At 41.9% G+C, this 21259-nt stretch overlaps 1 protein-coding gene across 14 annotated transcripts in view; it reads left to right on the top strand.

The window, feature by feature from the left end:
* The window catches only part of KLF12 (Kruppel like factor 12), a 674377-nt gene that overhangs the window by 245621 nt on the left and 407497 nt on the right, over nucleotides 1-21259 (top strand). For 4 of the 14 annotated variants that reach the window (XM_021065120.1, XM_021065115.1, XM_021065118.1 and 1 more), the window contains one exon: nucleotides 351-471. The exons of 9 other annotated variants lie outside the window; for them this stretch is intronic. The gene's annotated coding sequence lies outside the window, so the exon portion shown is untranslated. Of the gene's footprint in view, nucleotides 1-350; nucleotides 472-12510; nucleotides 12565-21259 lie in introns of all 14 variants that reach the window. One more of the 14 variants, XM_021065124.1, reaches the window with a different exon arrangement.

Below are 21259 nucleotides of genomic sequence, written 5' to 3'. Positions count from 1 at the left end.
GCCTTGCTCAGTGGAGTAAGGATTCAGCCGTGAGCTGTGTAGTTGCAGATCTGGCACTGCTGTGGTTGTGGTTTAGGCCAGTGGCTACAGCTCTGATTCGACCCCTAGCCTGGGAACCTCCATATGGCACAGGAGCAGCCCAAAAAGCGAAAAAGAAAGAAGGACCTTAAGATTGCAGATATATATATATGTATTTAGTGGCATTAGAATGGTAGTGCCCTGGATGTCTAGAATCTCAGCCACCATCTCTTTTGTATGAATCAAATTATGTCCATAAAAAGTACCATGTAATGAGCATCTCTGATTACTGAATTGCCCTCATCTTTTTCTCTTTGTCCTTGGTATGTTAGAGCGGAGCAAAAGGAGCGGCCCACATTGTCACCAGCCCAGTCGTTTCTACGGTAGATTAAATTCCTCTGAAGGATGCTCTTTATCCTTTGTGGAACTTCTGAGCAGAAGATTTTCTGACAAGTAAGAGTTGCTTGATCTTTGTGCCTAGTCTTACCATCTTTCATGGGGTTTTAGCAGATTCCTCTCTCTCAGGATCCCGTGATGTTGAGAGAGCGAGCTGGACCATACTTTTGTCCCCAGCCTGTAGGGTGCCACTCCTCCCTCCAATCACTCAGCCCCGTGAAGCTGCTAAGAATAGAGCTACCTTGGATCCTGCCCTCCCTTGCGCTCTCCTGGTTGAGGCTGCTCCTGGGGCGGCACCTGTCAGTTCCTTCTTTTCTGCTCCCGAACTATTTTTGCATTCGGTGGGGCTTCCTTGATGGTTCAGGTCTCTCTTCCTCTGCACCATGTGCTGAGAAACACCAGTTAATTATATGTTCATACCTTATACTTTACAGAGATCCTCATTTGATGCTGACAACTGAAGAACGTGTTATCTCTAATTTACAAAAAATCAACCTCCACCCCTACCCCTGCCCAGAGGCTCAGGAGCTTTTATGACATGACCAGAACGGGGACCAGGAACCTGACTTCTCTAAGATTCTAAGCTTCCAGAGAAGAGGGAGTACATTTTAATCAGTGTTTCAGTTCTAGCGCTCAGCATGCATCTTGGAGCTCAGATAGATGTTCCATAAATGTTGAGCCCCTGCTCCATACGGTGTGCCCCCCCCCCAACTCTGCTCTTGTGAGATTGCTTATGCAGAAGATTCTAGACTCTCTTCTTAGGGTCCAGGGATATGAGCTACTTTCAGAGGTGAGAAAATCCTGCCACGATTTTTTGTTTCTTGGGAATCCTTCTGCTCTCTTCTCTCTGACCTACATAACTTCTGACAGAGTTCCCCTGTCATCGTTAACATCATGTGTGCTTCTGGTGGCCGAGCTTCTGCGCTCTGTGTTTCTGATGGCAGAATTCACAGAGCTGCTGCTTTGGGTCTGAACGTATGTCTTGGGTCAGGCTTTCTACTCCCTACTCAACACATTGTGTGGTCAGAATTAACTCCAAATGCATTTTTTTTGGCCAAACATTGTCATAGCCCTTCTCCAGCATCCTCAGGGACACATAAGTGAAAGGTGCTAGAAGGTATATGTTTTGGAAGATACAGGAGAGAGGTATAATAGCTTTACACCTTTAAAAAGAAAAATGCTAGCAGGTGATCATCTGCCCCTCCCTGTGCTTAAAATGTCAGTGGTTTCTTTAGTTTGCTTTTTTATTTTAGCAAAAATACAGTCTTTAAACCACTTTTATACTTACATTAAAAGCTCAGTATAGTTTTTCATAATTTAATGCATAAAAAAATATGAAGCAGGCTGAAAGGAAAATTTAGCCTAAAATCTACTGCTGCTTTTCCTTTTCAGGGCTGGTCAATCACTTAACGTATGGTTTTAGCAGGCACTGCCAATCTCTGTTCACGGGCAGATACTTGGGTTTTTTTTTTTTTTTTTTTTTTTTTTTTTTTTTTTGATTGGAAAATGCATGAGATTGCTGTATTTCTCCATATTTATTCCTCTAACCTTTTGCACCAGACTTTTCAGAAGTATGTGTTAAAATGCAGAGTCCTGGACCTAATTCCACAGGACTAAATCAGAACCTTTAAAGGTGGGTCCAGCCATTGCCATTTTTACCAGCTCCCTGTCGTTTGTGGCGAGCTCCGCAGTTAGAAGCCAGTGGATGGCTGCTAAAGGTCAGAGTCTCAGAGACCTTGGATTCGTCACTCCACCATTTAAAGCTGCTGAGATATTTGTATCTGGAAATAGGGATGATGGTACCTGGAGGTGTTGAGGATCCTGTGAACTCTGTGGAAACTAATTAGTGCTGTGCCTGGTCTACAGCAGTGCTCAAGAAATGCTGTGGGTGGCGGGGTTATCATTGCACCCAAATGATACAGAAGCTGCTGGGACTCACAGTCCCCCAAAACAGGGATGTAAGAATGTTACCAGAAAAATATCGTGGGAGAGTCATGAAGTGCACACCAAACCCTCAGCCTCAGCCTTTATTTTTACGAAGAAAGTGTTACTGCCACATAGCCACCCTGGTGAATCACTGTTTGTGGCTGCTTTGGACTCTTTGGCCCACACAGCCAAAAATACTTACTTTCTGGCCCTTGACTGGTGGAGTTAGTTGCTTCCCCCGCCACATGAATGTGGTTCATATGGAAAGCTTTGTTTATGTTAACCAGTGATACAGAAGCAGTCAGGCCTTGGTCTTTGGAGAGTGCTGGTCCCCGTCGCCCCTGTTCCTGTCTGGGCCCTAGTGCTCCTGCCACTCGTGCTGCTTAATGTCTTTAAGTGGTGCCAGCCCTTCTTGGTGCCAGCATCTTCTCACTCCACCTAAAAAGCAGTGACAGGGCCCTGTACCATTTTAACATCTGGGAAGCTGACTGCCTGAGTACTTGAAAGACTCCCAGGACTCAGGTGTTACAGGCCCCACAATAGCAACCTGGGAAGGGGAACCAGTTTGTAGAGAACATGCAGACAATCATGTGCCCTCAGGGCCTCCTCATTGCCAAGTTTGAATTTATACTGAGTTCTGGGAAGATGTTCATCCTACATCTCCTACTCCTTCTAACGTGAGAAACCACAACCAGTCCCAACTCTCAGACCAGAAAAAAGAATCCACCTTGACGTAATATTTTACGAGGATCTTATAAACAATTGCCATTTCATTCTCTAAACCTAAAACTCTAAGTGGAGTTAGGATGGTGGAAATATGTGGTAGCATTTCACAAATTAAAGTCACCTCCTAGACCTCTGTCAACAAGTATTGTGTCATTCTCATGAGGACAAGCAGCAATTACTTTTTTTTTTTTTTTTCTTTATAGGGCAGTAGCCGCGACATATGGAGGTTCCCAGGCTAGGAGTTTAATTGGAGCTGTAGCCACCGGCCTACACCACAGCCACAGCAACACCAGATCCAAGCCTCATCTGGGACCTACTTCATAGCTCATGGCAACACCGGATCCTTAACCCTCTGAGCGAGGCCAGGGATTGAATTCACAACCTCATGGTTCCTAGTCGGATTTGTTTCTGCTGCGTCACAGCAGGAACTCCAAGCAGCAATTAACTTTTAACATTTTGATAACTTCCAAGCATTTTAATAAGAGGAATATTCATTTTTGCAAAAATACGAGTTCTATCCTTCTTGTAGGGGCTCTAATGTTGTCATGGGCTTTAGTTGGGAAAGCAACTGCACTATATTCATCTCTCAGCAGAATTTCACATGCCCCTTGGGGCAGATGATGTATGTGTTCCTTAAAATAAAACATATTTATAATCCTCAGTAAAAATGTTTGGCGAGATCATGAAATTTGAATGCCATTCTGTGTTCATGTGTGTTTGATTGTAGGTGCTTTCCTCTTATTTCTTCTTCTTTGGTGTTTTATGTCTTTCTCTGGGTGTGTACCTCATTCCCATTCTTCTTTTCTTGCTCCCTTAAAATAAACGAGTCACGGTGTGTGGTGGACGCCTTGGGTCTTGCTCCTTTAAGGAGTCATGATATGTGGTGAACCCCTTGCATCTTGTCCTTTAATGAGTTATCATACGTGGTGGATCCCTTGTGTCTTATTACTTTAATGAGTCATGATATGTAGTGGATCCCTTGGGTCCGGTGTTTATGCAGTATAACTAGCATACATTAAATGTTTCCTTAAAAAAAACAAAAAACAACTTCCTGCCAAACTATAATTAAAAGTCTTTTTATATGTCTTTTGATTAATATTTTTATTAGCTCTCTGACTCTCCAATAAGGAGAGAAAAGGCTCCCGTCCCCTGTTTTCTTGGCCTCTTTGTGTTGTTGGCTCAGAGTGTTGTGGATTGTTTGATGGAGTTGATAAAAATTCTCCTGATGTTTCCTGCTCGCTCTAAATTTGGAATACACCTACAGTATTCTTTTAGGCTTTATTGTTTCCTAAACCATCTATTTAAATACAGTCCTAAAGCTTAAACGGAACACTGTTATTGTGGCTAAGAATAATGTGTGTAATGGGGCAGTAGATTAGATTTCATTACCATTCTCATAACCATGCAAAAGCCTGTGTTCCCACAAAGCACTCAATAACCTTATTAAGTGTTGCCAGTACCAATGGTAAATGTATAATGTTCACTTGTAGTGACTTGTAAGTGGAGTAGGGGGAGAACTTGACCTTTAAATCCAGTGGCTCTCTAAAGTCCTCATGTTTGAGGCAGAGGCATCAAGGGGAAATCTGTTGCCCATCACTGAGCAGAACAGTGTTATCTGATGCATGGTTTTGATGCATCTGAAGTAGAGCAAGGAGCTTTCGTCTATTACGTTGAGACTTCTAGGACTTGAGGATGTTCGTAGCCCATTTACAGGGAGTGGTTGATTTGATGCTCATTTCATTTTCCTTTTATTGTTTAACCGAAAATCTCTGTATCTGTTTCATAAGTCTGGATTTTTATTGGCTTATGAGACATAAGGTCAGATTCATCAAGTGAATTGCGTACGAATTGTTTTTTAATGGTGAACCTTCCATCCTTGTTCTCTGACATTAAAATGCATGATTTTGCCATTTGAATGATTCTGTTACACTTTATGATCCTGTGCTTATTATGTTCTTGCTTTTCCTCAGTCTAAAATCCCCATCTGCTCCTTCCTCCCCACTATATACCCTCTTCTAACTGTTCCAACTCTCAAAACCTGATTCCTAGTTCATGTGCCATCTGCTTCGAGAAGCTGCCCTGCTTTCAGAGTCAAAAGTGAATGAATTCTTTTGGAGTTTCCTGGTGGCCTAGCAGTTAAGGATCCAGCATTGTCCCTGCTATGGCTTGGGGTTAACCCCTGGCCCGGGGAACTTCTGCATGCTGCAGGCACAGCAGCCCTCCCCCAAAAAGTGAGCGAATTCTCTCTCTCTTTTTTTTTTTGCATTTTAATTTCTCTACTCCTAGAGACATTTGCCTAGACATCTTTTCACAGTTATTTCATTAGTTTTCAATGATAGGTATCATATATCAGGCTAAACCATATGAAATTACCATTATTCAACTATTTTCGAGCTACAAAACATATCAAGTTAATAGGGTTGAACCTAATACTTATTTCAACATTCACTGCACAAACTTTTGAAAATAAACGATGGTCCGAGTTATTTAAAACACATCTTGGACTTGGGTTTATATATCTCTCTAGAGCACTTCCTGAGTTTTATATGTGACAGATGTATTCAAGAAATGTTTGGAGTTCCTGTCGTGGTGCAGTGGTTAATGAATCTGACTAGGAACCATGAGGTTGTGGGTTCGATCCCTGCCCTTGCTTAGTGGGTTAAGGATCCGGTGTTGCCGTGAGCTGTCGTGTAGGTCGCAGATGCGGCTCGGATCCTGCGTGGCTGTGGCTCTGGCATAGCCCGGTGGCTATAGCTCCGATCGGACCCCTAGCCTGGGAACCTCCATATGCTGCAGGAGTGGCCCTAGAAAAGGCAAAAAGACAAAAAAAAAAGAAACGTTTGTTGGAGTTCCCCCTGTGGCACAGTTAAGAATCCCACTGCAGTTTCTCGTGTCACAGCAGAGGTGTGGGTTTGATTCCGGCCCTACACAGGGCATTAAAGGGTCCCTTATTGCCATAGCTGTGGCTCAGACTCAGGCCATGGCCCGAACGTCCATAAGTTGCAGGTATGGGCATTAAAAAAAAGCATTTGTTGAAGTGGAATCAGTTGTACTATCTAAGTGATCACAGCTGTTTTTATAAAGAAATGAGACCAGTTGTGTGAGCTGTGAGCTCTACCCTTTTAAAGCCAAGATTATGTAGGAATCCATTGTATCCTTTGATGCACATTCTCCAAACCATTTCAACATCATCGGACACCTAAAATTTAACTTCCTGTTTGGTCACTGTTACTTATGCTTTAGTTTTATATGGTTACCTTTTTAAAAAAATTTAAATTTTTTGCTTTTTAGGGCCACACCCACAGCACATAGAGGTCGAGGCTTGGGGTCCTATTGTAGCTACAGCTATCCAGCCACAGCAATGCCAGATCCGACCGCATCTGTGACCTATACCACAGCTCACCACAATGCTGGATCCTTAACCCACTGAGCGAGGCCAGGGATTGAACCCACATCCTCATGGATCCTAGTTGGGTGCATAAACTGCCGAGCCACCGTGGGAACTGCTTTATATGGTTACCTTTATTGAAATCAATTTCTTCTTTTTGCCCAGATGTCTTATTTTGCTTGAGTTACTGCAAAAATCATAATTCTTTTATTTACCAGTGTTCCTCTCTCTCAAAATTTTTTACCCACCTCACTCTTGGCTGAAGGTCTGTCAACGTCCCCCTGCCTCAGAAAATACTCCCTGGCTTGCTTTATTTAGTCATGGAAAAAAAAAAAAAATCCTTTCCTTCCTTTGAAGTGTTTCTGGGCTTGCTAAAGGTCTGGTTAAATCACAGGAGATGAAAGTTGTACTGACAACCTTGGGCATTCTCTGTCCTTAGCCAGAAATAGCAAACTAGATACTCATCTCATACAAAAATATGTGCATGATCATCCTTACTGGAAACATCTTGTATTTGGTCCTTCTTTGAGGGCCAGGAGTTAGGAGTCTAGGGCAGTTTGTGGGATGGAATTTTGGGCCAGGGGTGGTGAGGTGGGGTGGGAGGGAAAGAAAAGAGAGTGCTGAATGGAGAAAATTGTGCTTTTTCTTTAATGGCAGATTTTTTTTTTTTTTTAGTTTAATAACAGAATCTTTGCCTTATCATACAATATGAATTCCTCATGACATTTCTTTTTTAGCCCCCCCTTTTTGTTTTTCCTAACTAGAAGACATTTTCCATGAGAAAGGGTGACTTTGGAATTGGAAAGAAAGCGCAGTCTGTGAAAAGACTGAAATATGTTTGCGGCATCATAGATAAATAGGGTTCTGTGAATTTCTTTTGTTCTTGTAGCAACAGTTTCGCCGTAGGATACTTTTCATTAAGGTAAAAATTGTGATTGGCTCTTTTACAAGCTGGGAGCATGTATAGATGTTTTCTCTTTTTAGACAGATCCCAGTGGTTGAGGTTTCTGGAATCTGAGATTCTATAGTCTATACAGGTGACACTGGTCGTTGTAATAATCAAATAGGTGACTTTCTGATAGGAGTGGAACAGGGAAGTAAGTTATTGTAAATAGTAGAAGGAGGCTTTCCAGGCCAGCATATAATGCTATGTGCATGTTTCAGATGTTCCACTGAGTAACTCAGTCAAGCAGACCTTACCGAGCATGGATTGTAAACTCATTTGTAGGAATCAGTGTACGTCTGCACCTAGGATGGTGCCTTGCATGTGGCAAATCCATAGCTATTGCCTGTTGAGTGAACGTTTGAGTTGTAAATACAATATCTCCTGGTTGCTTAATATCATGTGATCATCTCCAAGGAACACAGGAAAAAAACAGAATCCTCAACCAGGTTCTTGCGGTTGTAATTCAGAAGTAGAGACAAACATCAGTGAGTTCATAGAGTGATAGTACTGACATCTAGAGCACTTAAAGTAATTTTTTAATAAAAAAGGAGGTCAATGAATGAGGCAACAGTAGTGATAGTGTCATCTTCTGATTACTGAATACCTACCATGCTCTAGTTATTGCGTTAAGTGTTTTACATATATTATCCCAGTGAATCTTCTTAAATAATCTGTGATTATTATTCCTGCTCTTCTTCCATGAAATCATCAAGGTTCAGTATTTGTCTTTTTTTTAATCTTTTTAGAGCCACACCCGCGGCATATGGAGGTTCCCAGGCTAGGGGTTGAATCAGAGCTACAGCTGCCAGCCTACACTGTCGCCACAGCAATGTGGGATCCGAGCCATGTCTGCGACCTACACCACAGCTCACAGCAAACGCTGTATCCTTAACCCACTGAGTGAGGCTAGGGATCAAACCCGCATCCTCATGGATGCTAGTCAGGTTCATTACCTCTGAGCCACGAGGGGAACGCCTAGGTTCAGTGTTTTTCAAAATCACCTAGCAATGAAGTGGAAGACTTAGTTTGTAAGGCCTCTTTTGTCTGCTTCTTCTACTGCTTCGCTATATAGTTGCTTTTCTTTTTTTTCTTTTTAGGGCCACACCTGTGGCATATGGAAGTTCTGAGGCTAGGGGTTGAATCTGAGCCATAGCTGCTGGCCTACACTGCAGCCATAGCAATGCCAGATTTGAGCCACAGCTGCGACCTACACCACAGCTTGTGGCAATGCTGGATCTTTAACCCACTGAGTGGGGCCAGGAATTGAACCTGTGTCCTCATGGATACCAGTCAGATTCCTTACCGCTAATCCACAATGGGAACTCCTCTAGTTGCTTTTCTTGTTGTCTAGAAGTGTCTGGCCCTGCATTGGCCCAAGATGGTAATTGGGTATCAGAGGTTCTCTGGACTCTGTAGACTCAGCAGAAGACTCTTTCTAAACCCCAAAAGCAGATGCTGCTGTCAGTGAACCTGGGCTCCATCCATTGGTATCAGTGTAGTGATGGGAAGAGAAAATATTGTAGAGAGAATTTAAGGGACTTGTGTTGTCTCTTTCCTCATCAGTATCAAATTAAAATCCATCCATTTCTTTAAGTAACATTTTCAAGTTGATCACTCTCCATTTTAGGAAATATTTTGCAGACACCTGTTTACAAACAGTTGTCAAAAACAAAGGGAAGTGTTAAAGACGGCTGCCATTGTGTTTGTGTTTCAGTTGGGGAACCAATATAATTGCCAGATCTCTGTCTACTGGCTCGAAGTTCCTGCACCTGGGGAGCTTTTTACAAATAGTGGTGTTTTCACGCAACTGCCAGAAAACGTATCAGTGGGTTTGTGAAGGGGATCAGGAAATCTACTGATTGGTTGTGTTTTTATTTTTTTAAGATTTTTATTTTGTGTGTGTGTGTGTGTGTGTGTGTGTGTGTGTGAACACATTTCTTTCCTCATGCCATCCTCCATCAAGTGGTTAGATATAGTTCCTTGTGCTATACATAAGCAACAGGATCAGTCATGTATATTCACATTGTTTGGAAATTACCATGCAAAATTGAACCTACGTCCATTGAAACGACTCCCCGTTTTGTCCTCTTCTCAGCCTGTGGTGACGAGCAATCTCTTTTCTGTTCTATGAAATTGCCTATTTTAGCTTCTTTATTTAAGTGAAATTGTACCGTGTTTGTCTTTTTGTCATTGGCTTATTTCACTTAACATAAGGTCTTCAAGGTTCATCCACATTGTAGCATGTGACAGGATTTCCTTCCTTTTTTTAAGGCTGATTAACATTGCATTGTATGTGTGTACCCTATTTTGTGTAGCTATTCATCTGTCGCTGGAAATGGGTTGCTTTGATGTGTTGACTATTATGAATAGTGCTGCCATGATTATGGGTGTGCGGATATTTCTTTGAGACCCCGTTTTCAATTCTGTTAGATATATACCTGGAAAGAAGCAGGATTGCTGGATCCTATGGTAGTTCTTTTTATTCTTTAAGGCAATGTCATACTGCTTTCCATATCATTTACACCATTTTACGCATTTTCTATTCCTGTTAACAGGGTAGCGTTTCAGACTCTCCACATCCTTGCAAAAACTTAATTTTACTTTTTGTTTTTTGTTTTTTTGGATAGTAGCCATCCCAGTGTGTGTGAAGTATCTGGAAATCTTTTAAAAGCCCACTGGTGATTCTGATGGTAGATCAAATATGTAAACTACTATCTCAGCAAACCTTTGTGTTTCAGAGACTGTAGCAGTTTCAGACACTATAGCTTCAGGAATCAGTAAGAGTTCATAGAATTGTCTCTTTAGCCCATTGAGAGAGGACTCAGTGTTTCCTCAGAAATAGACGTTTTTCAAGGAAAAGCTACCTTGTCAAGTTAACAATTGGTTGGGTTGGATTTAGGTACTTTCTAGCTTAAGGTTTTCATGGCTTAGTGATTTTGTTTTATGCCATTATTTTCGTGTGTGGAGATATTTATTATTGTCATTTTAAGTTGTGATAAAATACATATAATGTAAAATTTACAAAAATACATATAATGTGAAATTTACCATCTTATCTAATTTTTTTTTTAAAAACAACTGCATCCACAGCACATGGAAGTTCCCGGGCCAGGGACTGAATGTGAGCTGCAGCTGCGACCTACACTGCAGCTGCGGCAATGCCGGATCCTTCATAACCCACTGTGCCAGGCTGGGGATCAAAACCTGTGCCTCCGTAGAAACCTGAGCCTCTGCAGTCACATTCTTAGTCCACTGGGCCACAGCGGGAACTCCCTCTTAACCATTTTTAATTGTATAGTTTAGTGACATTAAGGATATGCAGATTTTATCACCCCCATCTTCTAGGCCCTTTTTCATCTTGCAAAACTACAACTTTGTACCCATAAATAATAATTTTCTGTCTCCTCCTCCTCCTCCCAGCCCCTGGCAACTACCATTTTACTTTCTATTTATGAACTCTAGGTGTCTCATGTAAGTGAAATCATACCGTTTTTGGTGACAGGCATATTTCAAGTCAAATACTTTGTTGCAGCATTTAAAAACTATTTAATTAGCATTTACTGCATGTTCTGGGAAGAGAATGCTATCATATATATGTACATTCTCTTCCCCAGGGGCCCCCTTCCAGCATCTCTGGAGTTCCCTTGTGGCCTAGCAGGTTAAGGATCTGGTGTTGCCACTGCTGTGGTGCAGGTTCAGTCCCTGGCTTGGGACCTTCTGCATGCTGTAGGTGCGGCCAAAAAAAATTTAAAAATAACATCTCTGAAGGCAGCTTAGCATTGTATGCTGGTCTAATTGACAGTTTTTGTTTCTTGCATGTGAAATAAAGCTCCATTTTACTGTTGATGGGAGCTTGTTTTCAGTGACGGTAGGGTAGGTGATTTTCATAAGGAAAAATGATTACCTAGAAAACATTCATTTAGGAATGCCCTGTGATTCCCAGTAAATGTTTTAATTTAACGAAAGAACAGAAAAGCTATTTGGTGTCATTAATCAGTACATTCGAATCATTACTCTGAATGATTATGCTTCATTTATTTTGTGTCAGAATGTTTTCCACACAATAATAGAGAATAAAAGTGCATCATTAATTACAGTTGAACAGCTCACACATGTGGGTATATATATTTCCATATCATCAGACAATGAGGGAAATTTAATGTAAGAAATAATTAATCCTTACAAAGGAGTTGAAGATTCAATTAAATAATAGTATTAAATTTATGACCATTTATAATCATGCTTCATAACAGTTTTCAGTAATGCTTGAAAAAATTCAGGGAAACGTTTCCATATGCTTGTGTCTTTTGTTTCTAAATGAAAAGTATTTTTCATCACAGGATTTTTCTCTTGGGGGGATACCAATAACATGTTTTGGAGACGAAGTCTCTAACTTTTTTGAATGGGATCAATTGAGCTTCATTGTAATAGGATCTCTGAAAGAGAAAGACGGCCTCCTGCAAAAAGTTACCATTCTATGCATGGAATTTTGGATTTATCCCCTTACTGTGAAGATGGAACCTTCCTGATAAGAACTGCGCTGACAGTTCTGCTCTTCTAGATATTAGAACTCCTCTGCCCCCTAACATCCCTTCTAGCTCTTTCCCTTTCCCATAGTTGGCTGGATGCTTGTCAGAAAAACCACCGCAAAACAAACTAGCACACAAAACCCACTTGCAGTATATAATTGCGCTATAATAAAAACACACAGTATTGTCCTAGGTCCAGAAGGCAGATGAAGGAAGCCAGACCCTAGTTTGTTTCATCAGCTGTGCTTATTTTCCAGAGTGAACTAGAGGACTTAATTTATAGTTCAATAACTTCTTTAAAGACATATGTCTCTCTTTTATAGAGGAGAAGATACATGGACAAGAGAACCCTGCAGCAGCATAAGTGATGCCACAGGGAAAAGTGGGTGGAGAACAAAGTTTGAGAGATTCTTGGAAAAAGCCACGGTCTCTCTCTGAACTCTGTCCTCTCTCTTTTTGTAAGAGAGCCAACATAATGTCAACACTGGTTATTTTCAGGCACCAAACCATTTTTGAAAGGTTTCTTAATATTTGTTAGCTTATTCTCACAAAGACTTTCTTTTTTCTTTTTGGCTTTTTAGGGCCGCATCTGCAGCATATGGAAGAATTTCTGATTTAGAATTTTTATAGCAACTGTGAGTAACTCGTCCAAGCATACTCAGCTCACAAGCGATGGGGTCAGGATTCGGGACTTGTGACACTTTAGGCCCATTTTGCTTCCACCCTATCCCACTTTGTGATGCACTAAAACTTTGGCACACTTCACCCCCTGCTCTCCAGTTGTGACAGCATTCATTTCAGTATCTTAAGGTTAAATTTTATAGTTTCAATTTTTCGTTCCAGACTGGGATTTTTAAAAGCTGTTGAACCCAAAGTTCTTTCAGTATGGAATATACTTGATTGTAGGAGAATATATATATATAAAAAAAATGAGATTTAACATTAAATGAATGATTTGTACTAAGATTTTGTGGGATAGCGTAGTCTGTATACAGTTGTGAAAAAACTCTTTTTTTTTTCTTTTTCTTTTAGGTCCACACCCTTGGCATATGGACGTTCCCAGGCTAGGGGTGGAATCAGAGCTACAGCTGCTGGCCTACACCACAGCCACAGCAACGTGGGATCTGAGTTGAGTCTGTGACCCACACCAAAGCTCACGGCAACGTCGGATCCTTAACCCACGGAGCAAGAGAAGGGATCGAACCCGCAACCTCATGGATGGATACTGGTTGGGTTTGTTTCCATTGAGCGACAAAGGGAACTCCAAAAAACTCATTTTTAATACAATTAAGTAAATAAATCTGTGTAAAAAATTTCTTTCATAACAGCCTTATTGAGATGATTCATATGCCATACAGTTCACCTATGTAAAGTGTACAATTCAGGAGTTCCCATTGTGGGTTCGTGGGTTACAAACTTGATTAGTATCCATGAGGATGTGGGTTCTATCCCTGTCCTTGCTCAGTGGGGTAAGGGCCTGGCATTGCCGTGAGCTGTAGCATAGGTTGCAGATGCGGACTCGGATCCTGCATGGCTGTGGCTGTGGTGTAGGCTGGCAGCTGTAGCTCTGGTCTGACCCCTAGCCTGGGAACCTCCATATGCCGTGGGGACCTAAAAAAAAAAAAAAAAAAAAAAAGATACAATTTAGTGGTTTTTAGCATATTCACAGTTGTGCAACAATAACCACAATCAATTTTAGAACATAGAAAACCTTTTAAAAGTAGAAGTGTTCAGAGACATCCGGGTTGTTTTCAGTTTTCAGCTGTCTTGAATAGAGCTGCGTTAGAAAAAAGGGTAGGTAATTTTAGCCAAACAAATTCATGTCAGAATTGTATGTTAGAAAACCTTTATTTATGCTGTAATTATTTCTTGGCTACTTGGAGACATTTTGTGCCAGTGTGCTGACCTGACAAACTTTAGGTAGTCTTATTAAAATAACATTTTTTTTTTTTTTTTTTTGGTTTTATCAGTGACTTAGTGTTTCTCTGTTCCTGTTTTTGTAAGGTTTTGTTCAGAAGAGTGAAGTGAAGGATCTTTGCTTAAACAAATGACTTTCATACATTATTGTAGGCGCTATAAACATACATGTGGTTAGATTTCTGTTTTTAGCTTATCAAGTTCACAATGGCTCTCAGGCGGAAAACTTTATGTAGCATTATTTGTCCAGCAGCAGTTCTCAATATTGGATGCAGATTAGAATCACATGAATATTGGAGTTCCCGTGTGGTGCAGCAGAAATGAATCTGACTAGTAACCATGAGGTGGCTGGTTTGATCCCTGGCCTTGCTCAGTGGGGTAAGGATCTGGCACTGCTGTGAGCTGTGGTGTGGGTTGCAGACACAGCTCGGATACTGCATTGCTGTGGCTGTGGTGCGGGCCTGCAGTTGTAGCTCCGATTCGACCCCTAGCCTGAGAACCTCCATATACCACAGGTATGGCCCTAAAAAGCAAAAAAAAAAAAAAAAAAAAAAAAAGAATCACATGAGTATTTCATAAGACTAGTATCTTTATCTTTTCCTTGGAGATTGTAATATAATTGATAATTTAATCTGGCATGAGACCCAGGTGCCAGTAGCTGGCTGGCAAATTTTGTTTCTTTTGTGATTCTCCTGTGGGGCCAGGATTACAAACCTGTTTTAGATTCTTGTGGTCCATTAAAAAAAAAAAAGTTCTCATTTTGTCTGCGCTCTCAAGAGAAAGACTGAAGTCAAGGCAAGATCAGAAAGCAGGGAAAGGAACCTGGATTAAGTCACTAGCCAGGAACTCCAAAGCTCATTTTGTCACATTGTTTGTCTTTGCATCCTCAGCAAATGCCGGCTCTGTAGCGGGTCCTTTCCTTCTCCTTCTTTCCTTCCTTCAACATTTATTAAGTGCCTACTGTCTGGTCCAGCGTTGTTTTATACCCTGAGGATATAAATACTATTTGGAGGCCTTCTTACATTTGAGTTGGCAAAAGATGCATAATAAATATTTGTTGAGTTGAATAGAATCACAGCTGAGCCCTCTTGGCGTACTGCTGTGCAGTGCCTCAGATCCTTTGTAGAAATTATGCCTTTTTGATATCCAGGAACATTCCAAGCATTGTTTGTCATTTCCTCGTTTGTCTGCTCAGGGACACCCCAGAGCTAGCCAGGCTTAAGTCATCAGGATAGAGTTGGGTTGGACGAGTAATTTGGATTCACTTCCCCATGTATCACAAACACCTGGGTCTTACCAGTAACCGAGTTTGGGGTACGCTCAGCCTCAGGTTAGATAACAGGGACAAGGAACACTGGCTGGTGGCTTGTCAATGAGAGAAGCTATCCCAGAAGGACTTGTACCGCCTGCATTGTGGGTCTGTGAAGCCAGCCTGCCATTCAGCCCCATGGATGGTTTTTTTCTCTGGGAGCAGAGGCGTGGGGGTTGTGGGTGGGGGGTGGGGGGGAGAATGGTGTGTTTCTGTAGCACTTTATAGATTCTGCCTGGCTCCATCATTTGTCCTGTGCTTCTCTGCAGTCACTTGGCTATTTCAGAGTTGACTTTACTTTTGGAAAAAAAGAGTGCTTAGAACTAAGTAGTAAAATGTACCATGTACAGGCGTACACACACACACACACACACACACACACACACACACACACACACACACACACACACACACACACAGAGTTACGTACATATTTAAGAGTGAGAAAACAGCAGAAATTCAGTGCGTTTTTTTCTCTCTCTCTTTTTTTTTTTTTTTGCTTTTTAGGCCCACACCCATGCTAGAGGTCAAATTGGAGCTACAGCTGCCAGCCTCCACCACAGCCACTGCAACTCTGGATTCCCAGTATCCTCATGGATACTCGTCTGATTCGTTTCTTTTCTCTTTTTTTGGTCTTTTTAGGGCTGCACCCATGGCATATGGAGGTTCCCAGGCTAGGGGTCAAATGAGAGTTGTAGTTGCTGGCCTACGCCACAGCCACAGCAATTTGGGATCCAAGCCAAGTCTGCACCCTACTCCACAGCTCACAGCAACGCCAGATCTTTAACCCACTGGGTGAGGCCAGGGAGGCCAGGGACTGAACCTGCATCCTCATGGATACTAGTCAGATTCATTTCCACTGAGCCAGGATGGGATCTCCAGTAGTTTTTTTCCCATCAGTTATATATATATTTTTGCTTGCTTATTTCTAGTTTTTCCAACCTCTCAACATCTAGAAAACACATGAATAAAAGTGAGTGTGTGTTGCAGGCTTTTGTATCACTGTGGTGCTCCTAATGGAACTGTAACGTGGAGGGAGAAAGAGGAGTTCCTGTCATGGCTCAGTGGTTAATGAATCCGACTAGGAACCATGAGGTTGTAGGTTCGATCCCTGGCCTTGCTCAGTGGGTTGAGGATCCCGCATTGCTGTGGCTTTGCTGTAGGCTGGTGGCTACAGCTCCATTTAGACCCCTAGCCTGGGACCCTCCATATGCTGCAGGAGCAGCCTTAGAAAAGGCAAAAAGACAGAAAAAAAAATAAAAAATAAAATAGAGGGAGAAAGAAAAATAATGAGGTGTAACAAGGTTTTCCTCCTTTGAGGCCCTGTTGACATTATTCCCTTTTTATATGCAATGGTGAATAATGTGTAGAATCATAGCATGGCCTGCCTATGTTATTATTAGGAAAATATTTTAAGAAATGTATTTTGCCTTTACTTTATATATGAAATAAAGTTTAGTTGTTGATTTATTTCCCTCAACTGCAATCCCCTCTCAATGTTATATTTTTTAATTTGGGCCATTTGACTTGTTTATTTTATTTTGCAAACAATTTACTCTCTGAACCTGTGTGGATTGGCGTGTGCCTTTTAGGGACTTGTGTTTGGGAGGGAACTTAGACGTGTACCAAGGAGCTTCTGTGTGGCCGTCACTGGAACAAAGCTTCCTAAAATCAGCGTCATTGAATAAGCAGCTGGTGCAGCTGAATTCAGAGGAACAAGCATAGTTATTGACTGTTTTCTCTCCAAACAGCCTGAACAAAGCATTTCCTTAAGCAGCACTGAGCAGGATTTGGAACTTCCCATTCCTCAGAAAAGTCTTAGAAAGGTTTACGAAGTGCAGAGGTCAACATTATTGCATGTAACTCCTCTCCTGCACCCCCAATCTGTGGTAACTGGCTCTTTTTTAAAAAAAAAAATCTCATATTTTAAAATCATATGATCAGAATGTATAAGCCAAAAACCAAACAGAAAAACCAGGAATAATTAAGTACATGGTCCTATCAGCTAGATAATTGTTAGAGGAGTGTATAAAAATGCTGGTTGAAAGAGAAGATTTCAAAAACTGTGGTGTACATTGTAGTGGTTGTGTGCTATTTTTTATATAGGATGTTTTTTCTTGTAGATCGTTCAGGGGAGCAATCTTTTACATAATTTATCTTCCTTCTATGAAGATCTTTGACATGGTAGAGATCAGCAGATGGCAAGAATTCATTCATGCATTTTAAAAATAACCAATGCTTTCACTTTTTTTTTTTTTAATCATGATCATGCTTTCATTCATTTTTTCTTTTCAGCGAGCAACTACCATATACCAGACACTCTGTTAAGTACTCCTGGGTCCAAAAGAAATGCCCAATAATATGCAAACAGTTAAGAAATAATAAAGCTGAAATGTAATTTGCAGAGAAGGCACATGGCAGGGATCTGCTTTCATCTGTTTTCTCTGAGCTTGGTTGCAGGTGCCTAAGCTCCAGGGCCTTGAGTTGGAGTGTGAAGATCAAGGAGTAGAAAAGAGTTCTTTTAAGAAACATTCCTTCGACGGAAAGGAAAGAGAACGTGAAGGCTTCTTTGAGAATAAGGGAAGAGTGAACAGCATAAAGGGAGAGGTTGGTGTTTAGTTAAGATGCTCTCATCTTAGAGATTTTCATCAGCGGAGGAGGAGATGAAAACCCTCATGGGAGACACAGTGAAGGCACCAGCCTCAGAAAAGCCGTGAAAGACTCAGGTTCTAAGAGGTCCAATGTCAGGACAGCCCCAATGCAAAGAACTCACCCGTCTCAGAGCAGGAAGGAAGGAACGGGGGAGAGAATGAGGCTGCGGTAGATCCACAAATTGGTCAAGTGAGAGGCCGAGAAAGGTCTTGACACATTGCCCTCCTGTCTCAGTGACATAGACATTAATCTGTGAGGGTGAGCGTGGCGTTGTTTGGGTCAAAGGAATGAGAAAGGAAGACTCTGAAATTTGAAACGCCCCCTGTGGAATTTGCAAGAGTTTGAGCGTTCTCTCTCTCCTTTCTCTTTTTTAATATGCTCACTCATTTCTAGCCAACTTCCTATTAGCTATCTCCTTTTATAGTAGCATGTCACACTCCTCATACCCACAGCTACGTTCATTCTGTGTTCCTTTAAAAGGCCTTCATTTCCGTTTTTTTTTTGGTCTTTTTGCCATTTTTCTTGGGCCGCTCCCACGGCATATGAAGGTTCCCAGGCTAGGGCTCGAATCGGAGCTGTGGCCACCAGCCTACACCAGAGCCACAGCAACACAGGATCTGTGCCGTGTCTGCAACCTACACCACAGCTCACGGCAACGCCGGGTCCTTAACCCACTGAGCGAGGCCAGGGATCGAACCCGAAACCTCATGGTTCCTAGTCGGATTTGTTAACCACTGAGCCACAACGGGAACTCCCTTTATTTCCTGTTTTTATTGATGCATCTTTGACCATCTGATGCTAGCTCTCTAAATCTGGGAGCCATCCTTGACTCACCGCTTACATCCCTTGTTAATCACCCCGTCAGACCGATTTTACCTCCTCAGTATTGTTCTTCTCTTCCTTTAACTGTTTTCCATATGGGAATATGGAATATATTTATTTATTTAAAAATTCACTGCAGTATTCCTTTTTTAGTAGACTTACGGTCATCATCTCACAACTGGTCTCCTTACTTTCTGTACCATCTCCGTTTATTTGCTAAACCAGAAAGATCACTTGGCTAATAGACAAGCATTACAAGTATGGGTGTCATTCTTTTGGTTCAAATACAATGATTTCCCATCATTTATAGTCTGAAACTGAAATAACGTTGGCCCTAGTGGCTCCCACCTTCCCTTTCCAGCCTTTCCACAGTTTGGGAACTTTCATTGTTGGGGCCTTGTGTTGCTGCTTCTTGCTTTTGCACACGTGCCTTCAGAAGGTCCCACCCCATCCAACAGGCATCACCTGAACGCACTCTTTAGGCCTCAGCTGTAGCCTCCCTGACACTGTCAGCTCACCCTGCTGCCCATTGATGGCCCCATGATCTGGCCTTTCCAGACTATTCTTTTCAGCACTTCATGTTTATTTACAGGGCTTGGTATAATGGGGAGCTATGCTTTGTTAGCATATCCACCTACCCATTGAATTGTGACTTACTGGAGGCCTGAAACCTTCTTCTTTGTGTTCACAGTCCTGTTACACTGCCTGGCATAGAGTGAGCATATGGATGAGTACAGGGGAGTTCTTTCAACAAAAGAAGAATCAGTAGTTGGTCAATGAGTCAAAAAAGTCATGGGAGTTCCTGTTGTGGTGCAGCAGAAACAAGCCCAACTAGTATCCTTGAGGACGTGGGTTCAATCTCTGGCCTTGCGTAGTGGGTCAAGGATCTGGTGTGGCCGTGAGCTGTGACATAGATCTCAAACGTGGCTGAGACCCCCTGGCACTGTGGCTGTGGTGTAGGCTGGCAGTTGTAGCTCCGGTTAGACCCCTAGACCATATGCCATAGGTACGGCCCTAAAAAGCAAAAAGCAAAAAAAAAAAAAAAAAAAAAAGTTATTGAAGTAGACATAACTATTTTAACTATTTTAAACATAAAACTTAAAAATACTTTTTTTGGCAAACCTTTGCTAGAAGGCCAAAGTTTTTTTCCCCGTTATCAATGCACAGGTGGGATTCAGTGTTACCACTCTTACCAAAACTCACAGTGAATTGTCTGTTGTTGCTGATTTGTTTCTTTCTTTCTTCTTTTTTTTCAACTCTTTTAAAACTTTTTTTTTGGCACTGCCCATGGCATGCAGAGGTTCCCGGGCCAGGGATTGAACCCCCATCACAGCCATGACCTGAGCCACAGCAGTGCTATCTCTGGATCCTTTAACTGCTAGGCCACCAGGGAAATCCACTGGTTTGTTTCTTGAGTGAAATTAAAAACCTTAGAAACACCTTTGAAGATATTCATGATTGCTTTTCCCCCTTGCGCAGTTAGGATGTCTCTGCCTTATTTAGTGGCAGCTTTAAAAATTATTTTATTATGGACTAAGCATTGAAAGACTTGTTTGCCTTGTTTTTCACAGCAACTGTGCTTCTTCTTTTCGGACTCCATGTCCACTTCTTTAAGCATACATCATTGAATAAAAGTCACATTATTGTAATAAAATATAATTGCAGGAGTTCCCGTCGTGGCACAGTGGTTAACGAATCCAACTAGGAACCATGAGGTTGCGGGTTCGATCCCTGGCCTCGCTCAGTGGGTTAAGGACCCGGCGTTGCCGTGAGCTGTGGTGTAGGTCTCAGAGGAGGCTTGGATCCCCCATTGCTGTGGCTCTGGCGTAGGCTGGCGGGTATAGCTCCGATTCGACCTCTAGCCTGGGAACCTCCATATGCTGTGGGAGCGGCCCAAAAAATGGCAAAAAGACAAAATATATATATATATATATATACACACACACACACACACACATATATATATTATATATATATATAAAATTGCATAAGCAGGTTTAGGATCAGAACTGTGTTTTTTACAAATAGGGCTCTGCTCATGGCCGCAGTGCTGGCTCTGCTCAGGAAGGAGGCTGCTGGCTGGGGCCATTCCAGGCGCATCCGTCAGCGTGATTTACAAAGGAGTGGCGCTCATCGGTTCCTCCGGACAGCTGGTTAAGTGGAAGTGGGTTCAAAGCGTTCTACCATGTTTGTCAGATGGATGCTGAAAAGATGGTTATCTCTGTTACATGGCATTTTGGTCACGAAAAGAGCTTCCTAGAAGCGTGCCTGCTTCCCTGGGTGTGCTCTCCTCCACCTCATTTATAAAAATGTTAAATCAGACCACTTGGAGCACCTGTCTCGGGGAAGTCCTCATGTCTCTGCGTCTGTTTCGCTTGCATTTGTCTTCTGCTTTAATCCTGGCAAAATGTAATTTTTAAAACTGGTTTTTGGTTTGTTCCAGTCTGTTGATTTCCATCAAGTGGAATGAGTGCTCTCTGATATTCTACCATGAATTCCAGTTTGTTTTTGTCCCCTAGCACGTTGTTTTTTAAAAGGCCTTCTTTTTGAAAATTCTGCTTGGGCCCTCTTGTTTGCAACTCTGTTCCTCCTGTAGAGTCACTGGGCATAATTAGAATTTTCCATTTGAG

The sequence above is a fragment of the Sus scrofa genome, chromosome 11, assembly GCF_000003025.6.
Source record: "Sus scrofa isolate TJ Tabasco breed Duroc chromosome 11, Sscrofa11.1, whole genome shotgun sequence".
Classification (NCBI taxonomy): domain Eukaryota; kingdom Metazoa; phylum Chordata; class Mammalia; order Artiodactyla; family Suidae; genus Sus; species Sus scrofa.
Note: the sequence above shows the minus strand (reverse complement) of the source record. Positions and strands in the feature narration are given on the sequence as shown.